Genomic DNA, 18564 nt, shown 5'->3' on the forward strand with positions numbered 1-18564 from the left:
GGTATCCACTCATGGATCCAAGATGTCACCTCAGTGCCACTCCAGTTGTCCCCTTTCCAAGGCAGGTGGAAGGGGCAGAAGAAGAAGAGAACTAAGAGCTGTTTTTTTTTTGTTTTTTAAAAAGGATATCACCTGAAAGTTTCTCCTTTACTTCTACTCATATTCCTTTGTCCAGAGGCTTGAAGGGAAGCTGGGCACATGCCCTGCCAAAACCTGCTGGGAGGGGTATGATTACTAAATGGAAGAAAGCAAGACTGGATCCTCTGAATAGCTTGTAGTCTCTGCCCTAGCTAGTTCTTTGGAGGTGATTCGAATCCCTCATGAGAGTCTGATCCAGTGGGCAACACCCCAATTTTCCATTCTCTACCTGAGAAGCTCCACTTTCCACCTTATTTGAGGTTTCCATCTAGATTTCTGAGAAATAAGTTTTTCTGCTTAAAAAGAGAAGCTTAAATCAGTGAGGTGACTCAGTCAAAAGCACTTGTTACACCTTGGAGTCATACCTGAACCCCTAGCCATGGCCATTCTGGTACAAGGGGAGCTTGAGGTGAGGGGCAGTGGTACTGTCCAGGGCCAGGCTTCCTCACATAAGAAGTTCATCTGCTTTCCCACCCTTCCCTCACCAAGTCCCTCTTCCACACTCATACCTAATAGTTCTCAATCTCAGGAGAAAATAAGAATCCCAAGATTGAAAAACTCCATTTTGCTCTGAGTGCAGTTTCTAGATTTCCTCATGGAATGTCTTCACAACGGTTGTGCTACCTCTTCACTCTCCTCCAGTAATCACCACCAAAGTCTCCTTTCACCCAGAGTTCTTGAAGGTACTAGGTGAGGTGGGATGGGAATGGGAGCTAGTTATCCCGATATTTGGCCTCGTCTGGCATGAAGATGGTATTTGTCAGGTCTACCTGACAAAACATGGCTGTCCCTACCCCAGTTTCTGGACTTTCCTCAAGTCAAGTTCTGATCAGTGGTATATATCTTGAGTGGTATGTATCTTAAGTGTGCCTGTCACATCATGCTCCTTCAAGAAGCTCCTGTTGACTGGAACACAGATCAGATGGCTGGATCTAGGGAAACCTCCTTGGTCCATGGGAAGGAAGCAGCATAAGAGAAGGCTGAGTAACAAGATAATGGGAACCTGAGTCCCTGATGATTACAGAGCCACCATAGCAGCCCTGGGCTACTGTTTGCAACTTTCAACTTGTCTAAGCTACCTTCATTTAGGGTCTCACTTAAAGCATCAGTCATCGTAATGGTGGTGATGTGGGTGTGGGTGGAATACTACTTTCCAGCTGTCAAAGGTAAAGCTAGACACTAATTAAAACTACTGCTTTAATTAGATTTTATTTGATAACTGTTGCAGTAGGGAACAGGGTCCAGTGTGAACTAAACTCTAATTCAATTTGTATAAACCTGAGCCTTTTAAAGGGAGAATGAGAGAGTAGGGAGGAGGAAATGAGGAGTGGGAGCAGAGTCAGGGAAATAGAAATAAAAAAATGTGATTGAGCTATTGGGATTTGCTAACTGACATTTATAGAAGCGAGGCTCCTACCCTCCTACAGAGACTGGGAGACAGGGATCCTATCTTCAAATGTTGGCTGGAACAAACAAAACATTCCTTTGAGTTTTCCCAGGCAGGAACTTCAGTGGGCTGGAGTAGTCATCCTAGGGGACGTGGCCTTCAGCTGTTAAAATCTATGCTAGTGTTTGTTTACATCTCTAAATGCAGGACATGGGTGGAGTTGTTCTTTGCCAAGAGCTCTCTGCAGTGCTCACAGTCCACCCCACTCCAATATCTGGGATCTTTGTGAGGCAGCCTAGGATAGCTTGGCCCTTAGGACCACAAGAGAATGAATCAGATCCAGGACTTTCTGGCTAGCAACCCTGTACACACAGGCCCTCTCCTCCGCAGGAGACAGGGTAGCTAGGGTGAAAAAATCATTGCAAAATAAGCCAGGAGTAGAGGAGCCACAGTTGTCATCCAACTTTTTGGTTTCTTTCATGTTTTTATAAGTTACAATAGGCCTTTAGTCAAAATCTGAGTCCCCCTGCTTCCTACAGCCATACAGCAGGGAGCAGGGTCGTCCAGGTCACACTTCTGGCAACTCCAGAGCAGTGGCAAGGATTGGGGTCTGAGCTAGGACCTTGGAGACACCCTCCACACACCCATCCTCCATGCCTCACCTTGCTCCTTAACAACTCCTCTCCCTAGCCCACCTCTAGCTCCTAACTCCCATCTTGCACCCCATCCCCAGAGCATTCTCCTGTTTCACACACATCCTTGACCCCAGTTATCGTGTGTTTGCCTTCCAAATTCAGTCTTTTTCCAGCTGTGTGTCTATCTCCTTGTAAATGTCTCCCTCCTCCTTTGCTTGGCTAATGCCTACTCAGCCTCAGGCCTTAGCCCTCAGCTGTCAGCTTGAACACTGCCTTTTCGTTTTATATTTCTGAACTTCCAAACCAGGTCAGTCTCCACTCCCTTCTACCTCCAGATTTCTAGGAAGGAAGTACAAAGAGGCAGACAAAAAGAGAAGTAGCTTCAGGGTAAAAAAGTGATGGTGAAAGTGTTAGTCACTCATTCGTGTCCAACTCTTTGGGACCCCCCAGCCAGGCTGTAGCCCCCCAAACACCTCTGTCCATGGAATTTTCCAGGCAGGAATACTGGAGTGCATAGCCAGTCCCTTCTCCAGGGGATCTTCCTGACCCAGGGATTGAACCTGGGTCTCCTGCTTTACAGACAGATTCTTTACCATCTGAGCCACCAGGGAAGCTTCAGGGTACAACAGAGTAAAGGAAAGCTGACTCAACACTGGGGTAAAAGCAAGCATGTTTAAAAGGGGAAGCTAAGGAGCCAGTGGCAAGAGCACTTGAGAAGGTGAGGATGGCAGCAGAGCTGAAGGAGGGGATCTGGTTTAGAAAAGGCAACACGAAAGGAAGGGAAGTTTGCTCAAAGAGACAACAGCAACAACAAAAAGCAGGCATCACAGGTCTTAGTAGTCTACCTCCTGTGTAACTGTTTTTCATTTAGAGGGGAGAGGTGAAAAATTGTGGTTGGCTATTTCAGATGACCTCAGTCTTCTTAGGAAAATAGGAAGTTAGGTCTTATGAAAAATGGGCATTGGGAATAAAATCAAAATATATTCTCATTTGTTAGGGCAGTATTAGTTAGGACTAAGAGCTGTAACAGGTAGACTCAAAATGCAATGGCTCTACAGTATAGTCTCTAAGCCATAGAAATTTTTTTCTTGCACCCACCCTTAGCAGTCCAGGATGGGTGTTCAGATCAGTGGGCAGTTCTCTTCCTTGGTGATCATTTAGGCACACAGGCTCTGCCATTCTCTAAGGTCTGGAGAAAATGGGAGGAACATGCAGAGCATGCAAAGGAGGTTCTCACAGATCTGGCATGGAAGGAACACACACATTTCTGCCCACATCCCTTTGGAGGGACATTGATCATGTGCTGTCAACCAACGGTAAAAAGGACTAGAAGATGTTATTCTAGCTGTGTGCTCACAGGAGAGAACAGCGTTTGGTAGACAGCTAGTGGTTTTCACCACTGTGGCAGGCAGAAAAATGGACCCCAAAGATGTCCACATCCTAATCTCTAGAACCCGTGAATATGTTACCTCATGTGGTAAAAGGGATTTTGAAGATATTTAGGATCTTGAAATGAGGTAGTTATTCTGCATTATTCCCCTGGGGCATTATAAATCAAAGAGGGAGGCAGGAGAATCAGTCGGTATCAGACGGATGCAGCATAGAAAGACTAGCATGGCCACTGCTGACTTTGAAGATGGAAGGGAACCATGAATGAAGAAATTTGGGCACCCTGTAGAAGCCAGGAAAAAAAAAAAAAAAAAGAACGGGTTCTTCTCTAAAGCCTCCAGAATAAATGCAACTCCTGCTGACACCTTGATTTTAGCCCAGTGAGACTCATTTCAGATTCTTGATCTCTAGAACTCTAAGATAATATGTTTATATCATTTTAAACCACCAAATTATGGTGATTTCTGCAGCAAGCAGAAACTAATACAACCACATATGGTAATTCCTTTTTAAAAAAATTACTTATTAGTGGTATGAAGCATTATGTTAAAATTTAAGAAGATAAGACTATGTTCATTTTCCACTTTTTGCAGAAGCCTATTGACTGCCTTATGAACTCTCAGGGATTAGTCAGGGCTGAAGGACTTTAACATGGAGAGTTTCCAGAACAGCAGTTCTCAAAATGGGATCCCCAGACCAACATAATCTGTCTAAGAACTTGTAGAAATAGAAATCCTCAGCCATCTCAGCCTTACTAAATCACAGAATCTGGGGTCCAGCAGTCTGTATTTAACAAGCCCTCTGAGGCCCAGCAGGCTGTGTTCAGTTTGAGACACTTGCTCAAGTTTGGGAACCACTATTCTAGGACTAAGGGACTATTCTAGATTGAAAGAAACTAAAAAGCAAAAGTGAATTAACAAGGCATGACTATAAGCTGGATCTTTTTGTTCCAAAAGACATTATTGGAACAATTAAAGAAATCTGGATGGAATCAGAGAATTCATAGTATTGCATCAGTATTAATTTTATGATTCTGATGGTTGTGGGGTGGTGATGTAGGTGGTCCTTGCTTGAAATATACACTAAATATACACTAAAAATATTCAGATATAATGAGGTGCTTTACTTGTAACTTGTGGCTTGTAACTTCACTAGTAACTTGTGAATTTGTGAATTCTCAAGTGATTCAAGGGGGGAAGTTTTAAACTCTACTTTCCATTTTTCTTTGAGGCTATTTCAAGATTTTTAGAAGTTTTTGAAACAAACAAACAAACCCAGCATGATATCATTTTTCAAATATCAGCTTGGCAAGCATGAAAAATGTGGTGAAGGTATAGGGAAACAGTTTCACACACCATTGTTGGAATTATATGCTGTAATATTTGGAGAGGGCAATTTTACAATATCTATCAAAAACTTAAAAGCAAAATTTGTCTCAGAAATTGTGCTGAGGGTAAAGAAATACATTTTATTGCAAATGTATACGGAAATGTATTTATACTAGAAAAAGCCTGGAAACAACTGAAGTATTTATCATTAGGTGATTGGTTAAATAAATTATGGTATAACATATGCAATGAGTTACCTGGCTTTAGACCACAACTTCTGTAGGTCTTGAACCAACTTCCCCTTTGCAGTAACAGTCAGGTTCCAATCAGGAACATATAAACCATTCTTAAGTATTTGGATGGAGGGAATCTAATGCAAGGGACTGGTGACATACTCAGGGATCAGCATCAGAGAAAGCTGGTACAGATACAGCTTTTAAAATAACAATGCTCAAGGACATAAAAGACAAATTTGAGAATTTGGCATGTTATAAGAAAGGAGGCAGATGGAAATTCTATAACTTAAAAATAGGATATACACATAAAAGCAGATTACACAGTGACCTGGAAGGTAAGTTATATCCAGAATGAAGCCAGGTACGAAGTAAGGGGACAAAGGGATGGGAACAAGAGATTAAGAGGCATAAGTGATGCAATGAGAAGGTCTAACATACCTTTAGTTGGAGTCTCAGAAGGAAATTAGAAAGAAAATGGTATATAACTAATATTCGAGCACACAATGGCTGAAAATTTACCAAAACTAAAGAAAGATACATATCTACCAATTTAACAGCCCAAAGAATCCCAAGGAGGATTACTTACTTAAAAAAAAAAAAAAGTCCTTATCTATACATATCATAGTAAAACTGGGATAAACCAAAGACAGAGGAAAAAAAATCTTAAGCCATTAATGAATATATTAGACAGATGAACAGTTGACTGCTCACCAGGTGACTTCTCACCAAGTCAGAAACTGGTGGCTTGGTGCCTCCATTGTGACAAGAGCATATCATGCTCAACCTAGAATTCTATTTCTAGAAAAAAATGTTTCTTAAAAATGAAGGTGGAAACTGAAAATATCACAACATCATTAATCAGCTATATATACATATTTATCGCTCAGTCATGTCTTACTCTTTGTGACCCCTTGGACTGTTCTGCCAGGCTCCCCTGTCCATGGAATTCTCCAGGCAAGAATACTGGGTGTGGGTTGCCATTCCCTTCTCCAGGCGATCTTACCAATCCAAGGATCAAACCTGGGTCTCCCCTATTATAGGCAGATTTTATTTTACTGTTTGAGCCACTAGGGAAGCCAAATACTCTGATATAAAATAAAAAGTTTAAGGGAAAAGAAGAATGAAGGTAGAATAACAGGACAGAATGTTTTAAATGATGTTTTTCAAACACAAGGAAAATGACCTCACAAGGAAAGAGGGAGGAAGAGAAGAACGAAGAGCAATATGAAAGTAATTAAAATAACTAAATATGTGGATAAATGTAAATAATCATTTGATGTAGAAAATAATGTATTTTTATTACATATCTTTATATATGTTCAGTTCAGTTCAGTCGCTCAGTCATGTCCGACTCTTTGCGACCCCATGAATCGCAGCACGCCAGGCCTCCCTGTCCATCACCATCTCCTGGAGCTCACTCAGACTCACGTCCATTGAGTCCGTGATGCCATCCAGCCATCTCATCCTCTGTTGTCCCCTTCTCCTCCTGCCCCTAATCCCTCCCAGCATCAGAGTCTTTTCCAATGAGTCAACTCTTCGCATGATGTGGCCAAAGTACTGGAGCTTCAGCTTTAGCATCATTCCTTCCAAAGAAATCCCAGGGTTGATCTCCTTCAGAATGGACTGGTTGGATCTCCTTGCAGTCCAAGGGACTCTCAAGAGTCTTCTCCAACACCACAGTTCAAAAGCATCAATTCTTCGGCGCTCAGCCTTCTTCACAGTTCAACTCTCACATCCATACATGACTACTGGAAAAACCATAGCCTTGACTACACGGACCTTAGTCGGCAAAGTAATGTCTCTGCTTTTGAATATGCTATCTAGGTTGGTCATAACTTTTCTTCCAAGGAGTAAGTATCTTTTAATTTCATGGCTTTAGTCACCATATGCAGTGATTATGGAGCCCCCTAAAAAAATAAAGTCTGACACTGTTTCCACTGTTTCCCCATCTATTTCCCATGAAGTGATGGGACCAGATGCCATGATCTTCATTTTCTGGATGTTGAGCTTTAAGCCAACTTTTTCACTCTCCCCTTTCACTTTCATCAAGAGGCTTTTTAGTTCCTCTTCGCTTTCTGCCATAAGGGTGGTGTCATCTGCATATCTGAGGTTATTGATATTTCTTCTGGCAATCTTGATTCCAGCTTGTGTTTCTTCCAGTCCAGCGTTTCTCATGATGTACTCTGCATAGAAGTTAAATAAGCAGGGTGACAGTATACAGCCTTGATGTACTCCTTTTCCTATTTGGAACCAGTCTGTTGTTCCATGTCTGTTTCTAACTGTTGCTTCCTGACCTGCATACAGATTTCTCAAGAGGCAGGTTAGGTGGTCTGGTATTCCCATCTCTCTCAGAATTTTCCACAGTTTATTGTGATCCACACAGTCAAAGGCTTTGGCATAGTCAATAAAGCAGAACTAGATGTTTTTCTGGAACTCTTTTGCTTTTTCCATGATCCAGCAGATGTTGGCAATTTGATCTCTGGTTCCTCTGCCTTTTCTAAAACCAGCTTGAACATCAGGGAGTTCACGGTTCACATATTGCTGAAGTCTGGCTTGGAGAATTTTGAGCATTACTCTACTAGCATGTGAGATGAGTGCAATTGTGCGGTAGTTTGAGCATTCTTTGGCATTGCCTTTCTTTGGAATTGGAATGAAAACTGACCTTTTCCAGTCCTGTGGCCACTGCTGAGTTTTCCAAATTTGCTGGCATATTGAGTGCAGCACTTGCACAGCATCATCTTTCAGGATTTGAAACAGCTCAACTGGAATTCCATCACCTGCACTAGCTTTGTTCGTAGTGATGCTTTCTAAGGCCCACTTGACTTCACATTCCAGGATGTCTGGCTCTAGATGAGTGATCACATCATCATGATTATCTGGGTCATGAAGATCTTTTTTGTACAGTTCTTCCATGTATTCTTGCCACCTCTTCTTAATATCTTCTGCTTTTGTTAGGTCCAGACCATTTCTGTCCTTTATCGAGCCCATCTTTGCATGAAATGTTCCCTTGGTATCTCTAATTTTCTTGAAGAGATCTCTAGTCTTTCCCATTCTATTCTTTTCCTCTATTTCTTTGCATTGATCGCTGAAGAAGGCTTTCTTATCTCTTCTTGCTATTCTTTGGAACTCTGCATTCAGATGCTTATATCTTTCCTTTTCTCCTTTGCTTTTTGCCTCTCTTCTTTTCACAGCTATTTGTAAAGCCTCCCCAGACAGCCATTTTGCTTTTTTGCATTTCTTTTCCATGGGGATGGTCTTGATCCCTGTCTCCTGTACAATGTCACGTACCTCATTCCATAGTTCATCAGGCACTCTATCTATCAGATCTAGGCCCTTAAATCGATTTCTCACTTCCACTGTATAATCATAAGGGATTTGATTTAGGTCATATCTGAATGGTCTAGGGGTTTTCCCTACTTTCTTCAATTTAAGTCTGAATTTGGCAATAAGGAGTTTATGATCTGAGCCACAGTCAGCTCCTGGTCGTGTTCTTGTTGACTGTATAGAGCTTCTCCATCTTTGGCTGCAAAGAATATAATCAATCTGATTTTGGTGTTGACCATCTGGTGATGTCCATGTGTAGAGTCTTCTCTTGTGTTGCTGGAAGAGGGTGTTTGCTATGACCAGTGCATTTTTTTGGCAAAACTCTATTAGTCTTTGCCCTGCTTCATTCCGCGTTCCAAGGCCAAATTTGCCTGTTACTCCAGGTGTCTCTTGACTTCCTACTTTTGCATTCCAGTCCCCTATAATGAAAAGGACGTCTTTTGGGGGTGTTAGTTCTAAAAGGTCTTGTAGGTCTTAATAAAACCGTTCAACTTCAGTTTCTTCAGCGTTACTGGTTGGGGCATAGACTTGGATAACTGTGATATTGAATGGTTTGCCTTGGAGACGTACAGAGATCATTCTGTCGTTTTTGAGATTGCATCCAAGTACTGCATTTCAGACTCTTTTGTTGACCATGATGGCTACTCCATTTCTTCTAAAGGATTCCTGCCCGCAGTAGTAGATGTAATGGTCATCCGAGTTAAATTCACCCATTCCAGTCCATTTTAGTTCACTGATTCCTAGAATGTCGACGTTCACCCTTGCCATCTCTTGCTTGACCATTTCCAATTTGCCTTGATTCATGGACCTGACATTCCAGGTTCCTATGCAATATTGCTCTTTACAGCATCGGACCTTGCTTCTATCACCAGTCACATCCACAGCTGGGTATTGTTTTTGCTTTGGCTCCATCCCTTCATTCTTTCTGGAGTTATTTCTCTACTGATCTCCAGTAGCATATTGGGCACCTAACGACCTGGGGAGTTCCTCTTTTGGTATCCTATCATTTTGCCTTTTCATACTGTTCATGGGGTTCTCAAGGCAAGAATACTGAAGTGGCTTGCCATTCCCTTCTCCAGTGGACTGCATTCTGTCAGGCCTCTCCACCATGACCCGCCCGTCTTGGGTTGCCCCATAGGCAAGGCTTGGTTTCATTGGGTTAGACAAGGCTGTGGTCCTAGTGTGATTAGATTGACTAGTTTTCTGTGAGTATGGTTTCATCTATATATATGTACATATACATAATTAATAATCACAAAATAATAGCATATAAGACAGGAGATAAATAGTTAAAGTATTTAAGATTCTTTCATTATCTAGGATGAAGACAAAACTAGGCTTTCATAAGTCAAAATGGATTGTTTATTTTCTTGTCCATTAAAAGAAAAGCACAAACTTCCAAATCAAAAGAGGGAAATAGAATGATTCTAATCTAATCTGAAAGAAAGAAAAAAGATAACAGAATTTAAATCAGGTGGGATAAATAATAAGCAGTGTGGGGCTTCCCTGGTGGCTCAGTAGTAAAGAATCCACCTGCCAAACAGGAGACTGGTTCGATCCCTGATCGGGAAAAATCCCACATGCCACAGAGCAACTAAGTCCATGTGCCACGACTATTGAGCCTGTGCTCTAGAGTCCAGGAGTTGCATCTACCAAAGCCCATACACTCTAGAGCCCATGCACTGCAGCACAAAAAGTCACTATAAGCAGAAGCCTGTGCACTGCAATGAAGAGTAGCCCCTGTCACTGCAACTAGAGAGAAGCCCACACAGCAGCAAAGACCCAACCCAGCCAAAAGCAAAGTGAATAAACGAATAAAACTATTTAAAGTATAGTAAGCAGTGAATAAGACTGAAACCCAAACATATCAGAAGTTATATATTAAAGATCTAATACCCATGATAAAAAAGTTGTCAAACTGATTTAAAACAACAACTATATGCTATTTCCAAGAGGCACATTTAAAACAAGGATACAGAGGGAATTCTCTGGTGGTCCAGTGAAAGTCCACTGGACTCAGTACTTTCACTGCCATGGCTGGGGGTTCAATCCCATCCCACAAGTGGCACAGAGTGGCCAACACCTGCCCCCAAAACAAAATACCCAAGGATACAGAAAAGGTTGAAAGTGAAAGGATGGGAAGAGCTATGCTAGATAACAATAATCAAAAAAAAGCTGATGTTACTAATACCAGGAAAAACATAAGTAAGCCAAAGGCATTACTACAGATAGAGTTTTACTTCTCTAGTAAGGAAGATGCAGCAAGTCTGTAATTGCATGTACCTAATGACATGGCCTCAAATATATTATGCAAAACCCACATAACTGTAAGTAGGAATAGATAACAATTATCTTATTAATTGATAGGGCAAGTGGATAAAAATTCATAAGGAGTAGAGAAGATTTGAACAATACATTACAAAATTGACCTAATGTCTTTATCTAGGTGACTGCACCCAGAGTCTGCAGAACACATGTTCTTTTCCAGTGCTTGTGGAATCTTCATTAAGGTCAAACACACACTGGGCCATAAACAAATCTCTACAAACATAAAAGGATAGCAACCATATACAGTATGATTTCTAACCAAAATGCAATAACAAAATTATAACTAGGAATTTCCTGTATGTTTCAAAATTTAAAAATACACTTCCAAATAACCTAGGGTATCTGTTATAATTATCTGTGTTTTGTTCTTTCTTATCATACCAGAAGAGAATTTTAATTCTCTTTTCAAAGTACCAACCTTGACTTTTGATCCTCTCTGTTGTGTTACAGTTTCATTGATTTTTACTCTCATCTTCATCTCCTTTAACTTTTAAAAATAAGACATATTAATCAACTTAACAATAATGTTTATGTGAAGTTTTATAAAATACAAAGTGCTTTCTCATTAATCCTCAAAGCAACCTTGTGAGCTGGGTCTTTTCCTTTATTTTTACTGATGGGGAAATTATAGATAAATATCACATTCATCAGAATACTGACCCCAGATCAGAGGAACTTCTGCCATTCCAGGGCCTCCTTTTATTCTCTGAGGTCTTCAAGAACACTTAACCAAAACAGCCATGGTTAAGATTGTAGAAGCTTAGCTCTCACCAATCCTTCCTTCAGTAGTCTCCAGCATGCCTATTACCAAGAAAACAGAGGGATGGGGAGGGAGTGGGGAGAAAACTGTATACAGCATGAGTGGGCAGGCTGCCTAGCCAGAAAAGCAAGTGTGAAGCAGCCCTTGATCAACCTAACACTCTGGGTCACTGGACTAGAGCTGGAGGCTCTTCTTGTTGACCCCTTTTCCAGAAAAAAGCATATTTGCTTAGAAACAATGGATTGCTTGCTTAGAAGCAAATACCACAGAGTAAACATATCCAAAAAAATATTTCTTCTCAAATTTGTGGGGTGGTCCTTGGGGGATTTTCTTGGCTTAAAGATGGGGCTGTATTCCATTGCCTGAGTGTCCATCTAGATGTATAAATCCTTGGACAGGGGCCACCACACTGTCAGACTTACTCCCTACACCCTTCTACAAATGCTTCTCATTCCAAGCACATTTCTAAGGGCTCTAATAACACTAACCTCCCCAACCCTCATTACAACCTCTGAGGTTGTTACCATTATTATCCCAAAAAGAGGTAGATGAGGACACATGAGCAAAAAAACCAGAAGGTTTAGTTACTTGCTTAGTCATCTGGGAGTAAGTGAGAGTCCTTACTTGAACCCCAGCTTCATGGTGGAGAGACTGCTCTTGGCTACTATTCTGTGTTGCCTCTCTGCGTGGGATTCACACAAACTCCTTCCTGAGCATAACTGATACTATTCACAGCCTGAGAAGAACTGCCAGGTCCAAATGGGAACACTCAATGGAAAGAAAAATGGAGTTAAATATTCTGACTTCCTTCTGCATGTATCCAGTCAAGGCCCTCAGCTGAGGTTGGGGAAGAGGCATGGAGAGACTTCCCAGGCCAGGGAATTCCCTGGGAAACCTTAAGGTCCTGATGCAGACAGACTTCGGGTCCCAACTGTCTGTCCTCACCTAGTTGATCCTTAGGTGACCATTTCTCATTTTTTAATCTCATGAGGGAAAATTTCCCTTGCATTTCATGACTGATATTCAGTACTTTTTACCCATAGTGTCTCTGTACATAAACCCTGATGAAATTATTTTTCAGGCTTTTGCTTTCAGACAAATTAGCTAGAAATAGAGTGTACTCCTGTGGAAAGCTTTTTCAAACTCACTGTTTATTAAGGTTTTCCCTTCCCTCTCTATTATTGCTTCTCTCTCCACTCACTCCTCCTAAGAGTTCCATAAGGACTGAACTCACTTCAGAATCTTTCCCATACTCCTCCCAACTGTGAGACCTTTAGTAAGTTTTGTTTCTTCCCCCCCCCCAGGAATTTTCTCAGTTCAAATAAAATTTCTAATTTATTGGCTCAAAACTGTGATATAATATCTTATTATTTTAATGTCTGTAGCATTTGTAACACTAAACTTTAGAAATCTGCTGAGACTTCAAGGGAATTTATTCACACTGTTGTTACAGGGAAAGATTTAAAGGGAATGTCTCCCCAAACATGAGGAATGAGAGAGGTTTTATAGGGGAAAGAAACAAAAGCAGCACTGAATACTGCAGTTTTGGTGGGTTTTGTAAGGTAGGTATTGCGATCTTTTTTTTTTTTTTTTTGGTATTGCAATCTTACAGAAATGAGTTGTGCTTCTTTCTGATCTGGCTCATCGTGACTGTTAGATTCCTGTTCCCAGAATTGTTGAGTCAGGAATTTAGGAGTGAGCTATTCTCAGAATAGCAGAGAGCAAGGAGGTCAGTGTATGTTCAGAGAAGAAAAATTTACAGTTCTCTGTATTCTCTTTTTATCCCTGACTTTGCTTATTCAGGCTTTCTCTTTTTTTTTCTTGATCAGTCTCCCCAGAGGTTTGTCAGTTAAAACTGACAAAACACACAGACATTTGGCTCTGGTCTCTATGCTGCTGCTGCTGCCAAGTCACTTCAGTCGTGTCCGACTCTGTGCGACTCCATAGACGGCAGCCCACCAGGCTCCCCCGTCCCTGGGATTCTCCAGGCAAGAACACTGGAGTGGGTTGCCATTTCCTTCTCCAATGCATGAAAGTGAAAGTGAAGTCGCTCAGTCGTGTCCGACTCTTAGCGACCCCATGGACCTTCCAGGAGCCTTCCAGGCTCCTCCGTCCATGGGATTTTCCAGGCAAGAGCACTGGAGTGGGGTGCCATTGTCTTCTCCGCTCGTCTCTATAATGTTTTTCTATTTTGTTAGTTTCTGCTTTTTATTACTTCCTTGTTGTAACTTCCATTAGGATTTGATTTTCTTTTTGAAGTGTTGCCTAGGTGATTAATTACCAGGTTTTCTGATTTTCTGAAATATCTTTTAAGCTATAAATTTCTAAGCACCAAGCATATCTCTCCAGTTTTTGATACGTAGTATTTTCATTATCATTCAGTTGAAAATACTTTCTTCTTTGAACTGTGATTTTAAAATGTTTATGCAAATTTCTGAATAGACATGCTTTATACATTTTTAAAATTAATTTCTAATTTCAGTTATTTAAATTTTGTTCAGATTTACTTTCTGGTCCAGCATATTTGTCAAGCTCCCCACCCCAGCTTTACCGAAGTATAAATGACACAGAACATTGTGTAGGTATTTTTGAAAATATTTCATGTGTTCTTGACAAAATATATGCATCCTTGATACACTGGTGCAGTGTCCCACACATATGCATTAGAATGCTTTTAACCTTATTGTTTAAATCTGTATTTTTACCAATTTTTAGTCTGTTTGTCCTATTAATTAGGTAAAAAAAATCATAACTGTGGATCTTATATTTTTTTCTTTGTGTTCTGAATACTTTTTAGGTAGATACTAACTTATAACTGTTCTACCTTTTCAGTGTCTTTTCTTTCCTGAATGTTTTGTCTTAATCGTTCTCTAAGAATGGTTTGTGCCTTGAAGTCCCTGCTCTATCTAATATTAATAGAGCTACATCAGTTTTACGGAGAAGGCAATGGCACCCCACTCCAGTGCTCTTGCCTGGAAAATCCCATGGACAGAGGAGCCTGGTAGGCGGCAGTCCATGGGGTGGCTAAGAGTCGGACACGACTGAGCGACTTCACTTTCACTTTCATGCATTGGAGAAGGAAATGGCAACCCACTCCAGCGTTCTTGCCTGGAGAATCCCAGGGACAGGGGAGCCTGGTGGGCTGCCGTCTATTGAGTCGCACAGAGTCGGACACGACTGAAGTGTCTTAGCAGCAACAGCACATCAGTTTTATTTTGGCTTCACATAACTTCTTTCCATTCTTTTACTTTCAAACTTAGTGTCCTTATATTGAGTCTCTTGTAAGTAGTAATATAGTGGGGTTTTAGGTGTGTGTGTGTTCCCCCAGAATTTACAGGTTGGAATCCTAATGCCCAGTGTAATGGTGTTAGGAGGTGGGGGCCTTTGAAGGTGATTAGGTCATCAGGGTTGGGCCCTCATGAATAGGATTGGTGCACTTATAAAAGACACCCCACAAGATTCCCTAATCCCTTTCTGCCATGTGAGGATACAAGAAGTTATAACCCTGAAGAAAGTCTGCACCCAACCATGCTGATCTCTAATAACTCTGGACTTCCAGCCTCCAGAATTAAGAACTATTAATACATTTTTTGTTATTTATAAGCCACCTAGCATGTGGTGTTTTGCTGTAGCAGCCCAAACTAAGACACTCCCTGACAATCTTTGTCATTTAGTGAAATTAAATTACATGTAAATATTGTGGGGTTTTTATGGCTTAAGATTTACCATCTTTTTTTTTTTGTCTCTTCTTTTTAATTTATATTTTTAATTACACATTTTTTCTACTAGTATTGAATTTTTATGTTCTATTTTTGATTCCTCTAGATTTTACAATATTAATGAGAGTAACCAAAACCTTCACCCTAATACTTCAATCCATTTTACTCTTGTGATTTATATATCACTGTTTTCTAGTATTGTACATCTATCTTAACTGTACATTTTTGTTTGGTATAAAACTGTTACATTTTATACATATTTTGCTCTTCATTCCTTTTTACATCTAAAAGTCCAATCTGAGATCAGTTTCCTTCTATAGTACATTCTTTAAAATTTCCTTTAGTAAGGGTCAGCAGGGGATAAATGAAACAAAATTGTCTTATGCGCTTATTTTGTTCTCATTCATAAAAGGTATCTTCATTGGGTACAAAATTCTAATTTGACAGTTATTTTCTACCATTATACTGACATTTTCATTCTACTCATTTGGATTCTGTTGTTGCTGTTGGATTCTGTTGTTGCTGTTGGATTCTGTTGTTGCTGTTTGTTCCTTTGAAGGTAATTTTTAGATCTTTGTTAATTTTCTTGATTTCCTGCAGTTGCACTATGATGCATGTAGATATGATTTGATAAATTTATCCTAAATTTGTATTCTTTGGGCTTTAAATCTATAGACTTGTTATTTTTCATCAGTTCTAGAATATCCTCAGCCCAATTACCTTTGCCTTTCTTTCATCTTTGCCTTTTAAGACTGTGATTAAATATAAACTTTCCAGTGAGACCTTCCCATTTTTCTGTTTTCCCACATTCCTCTATCTCCATGGTGCATTCTGGATAAAACTTCAGTCATATCTTCCAGCTCACCAATTCTTATTCCCCCTATTTCACCATCTGTTGCCAAATACATCTTTAAATATTTTAAGCAGTTGTTCTTACAAACGTACCCATTAATTCTAATGTGAAGTCTACGTGGGTCTGTTCTTTTCTGCTGGTTTTCAGTCATGCTTTTTCCCTTGTGCCTGTTTATTATTTCTGGTTATTACCCCTGAAAAATTGTTACCTGAGGTCTAGATTGAAGGAGTCCTCTTCCAATGAAGTTTTGTTTGCTTCTGGTTGTGTTTACCTGGGTTGTAAGGGTTGGTCAGGGACCACAATCTGCCAGGGATGTTCTTTTTCTTCTACTGCTGTGCTTGGCAACAAAAGTACCCTGGGGGTGGGGACGGGGATGGGTCTAGATTTGCTTTATCTGGTCCAGAGGGTGTAGCACTCTGGTAACCCAACCTAACTTTGGAAGTCACCTGTAAAATTCATCACCCTAGGTGAGCCTGGCCCTATCATCCTTCTATTTCTCTCACTCTTTGTGGCTGGTGAACTGGGGCCTAACTCTGCTATAGCATCAGCACAGTCTGGGGCCTAAGCTGCTTTGGTGTTCTCTCTGATGACAAGACCCCAACTTAAAACAGCTCTGCCTGTTTAAACTGCAGTCTTTTCAGACTCCAGGCTCTTTTAAGGGGAAGGGAGGGCATGCCATCTGCATTTTAAAAAACTTTTTTAGGGACTTTCGTGGTGGTCTAGTGGTTAAGGATCCGCCTTGGCATGCAGAGGACGTGGGTTTGATCCCTGGTCAGGAACTAAGATCCCACAAGCTGCAGAGCAACTAATCCTGCTCACTGCAACTACTGAGCCAGTATACTCCAGAATCCACATGCTGCAATGAAAGATTCTGCATGATGCAGCAGAGATCCACTTGCTACAAACAGGACCAGAGGCAGCTGAATATTTTAAAAATATATTTTTTGTAAGAAATCACTTTTCAGTGTTCTGGGAAACTGATCCAAATAACCTAGACGATCTTCACCATAAACAAAGTACTGTCTCACCTTTGATATCATTTTTCCTTTTCTAGCCTTTGACATTTTCCAGTTCAGATTTTTCAAATTATACTTTATTTCTATCCTTCTAGTGCTTGCCCATGACATTTTACCATTTTAAACAACATCTTGACCACCCTGTCAAATAATTCAAGTGCTTAACCCACTTTCACACAGATGTTCCAGCCTCCAATTTACCTACTACTGTCCAAATTCCATTTATTTTTTAGCCTTGAGAATTAGTCATGGCACTTTTAAAAAATACAGTGTTTCAATTTACCTACACATTGGCAATTTTTTCTTCTTGGATATCAGATGTTCTTTGGGAGAAGCGGGGGTTAGTGATCCCTAAACTAGCTCAAGTCCTGATGTGGGCTTAAGTAGATGCAGCTGCACCAGCTTGTTGGAGCTGTTCTACACAGTCTGCCTGTTATGGCTGGAGACCCAAAGACTCCCTTCTCTTTGGGATCAGTCCAAGCAGTACATATCTGGCCCTAGGTAGACTGTGGCTCATTCTCCATGTGCCTGAGTCAACAGAGTTTGTAGCAGGAGGACGTCAGTGCTCAGTAGGCTGGGGCATTCAGAATCCCCACTCGTGTATTACATGTCTTCTCCCTTGTTATTTAACCCATGTCTCTTTTTAAAGTAGGTGATGCATTAGGTCCACGTGAACTCATGTAGGAGTGTGTGTGTGTGTATGTGTGAGGGGGTTGGGAACTTCAGGCCACAGGCACACCAACAGCCCTGGCCACCTTAAGTAACCTGATCAAACAGAGCTGGCCCTATATCCAGCAAATGAAAGATTGGTAGATGCTCAGTGACTACTGGGAATCAATACTCCATGGCCTCTTTCCTTTCTGCCACCGTACACCAGACCTCCAGGGACTGGCCCCCTCTGGACAATGCAGGCATTTCCAATAATGCTTCTGACCAGGCCATCCTTTCCCATTCTCTTAAATAAAAGACCCAACTCAATATCCTGCTCAGATGTCACTAGTGCCTCGTTTCCCAGTAGGTGGAGATCACTTTCCTTGCAAAGCCCAAGGTTTAGTTCGGCATCCATTAGGGTGGTTTTGCTGTGGCCACTGTCCTCTATCTACTGCTGCCTAGCACATGAGACAATGGATGTGTCTAGCAGATCCTTAACAAGTATTTGCTGAATAAACTAATCCAAGTCTATGGACAGGGTCAGGTTTGTCAGTGCTGCAGGTAGAGGACAAAAAGCAAGTGTTGGTTGTGACATTCCAAAGTGGAAATGAGTGACAGAAATGCTCTTTCCTTCTCCCTTTTCTACCACCATCCCTCCCTCCCACCACCATCAAAACTTACCTTGTTTGGAAGCAAGTGGAAGAAATACTTCTAAAGAGAGGCATGGAAACTATGTGTATAAAAACAGGAATCCTAGAGAGAACCAAGAAACTATCTGACTAAACACTGTCCTCTTGTAA

Source organism: Budorcas taxicolor, chromosome 7 (assembly GCF_023091745.1).
Source record: "Budorcas taxicolor isolate Tak-1 chromosome 7, Takin1.1, whole genome shotgun sequence".
In the NCBI taxonomy this organism is placed as follows: Eukaryota; Metazoa; Chordata; class Mammalia; order Artiodactyla; family Bovidae; genus Budorcas; species Budorcas taxicolor.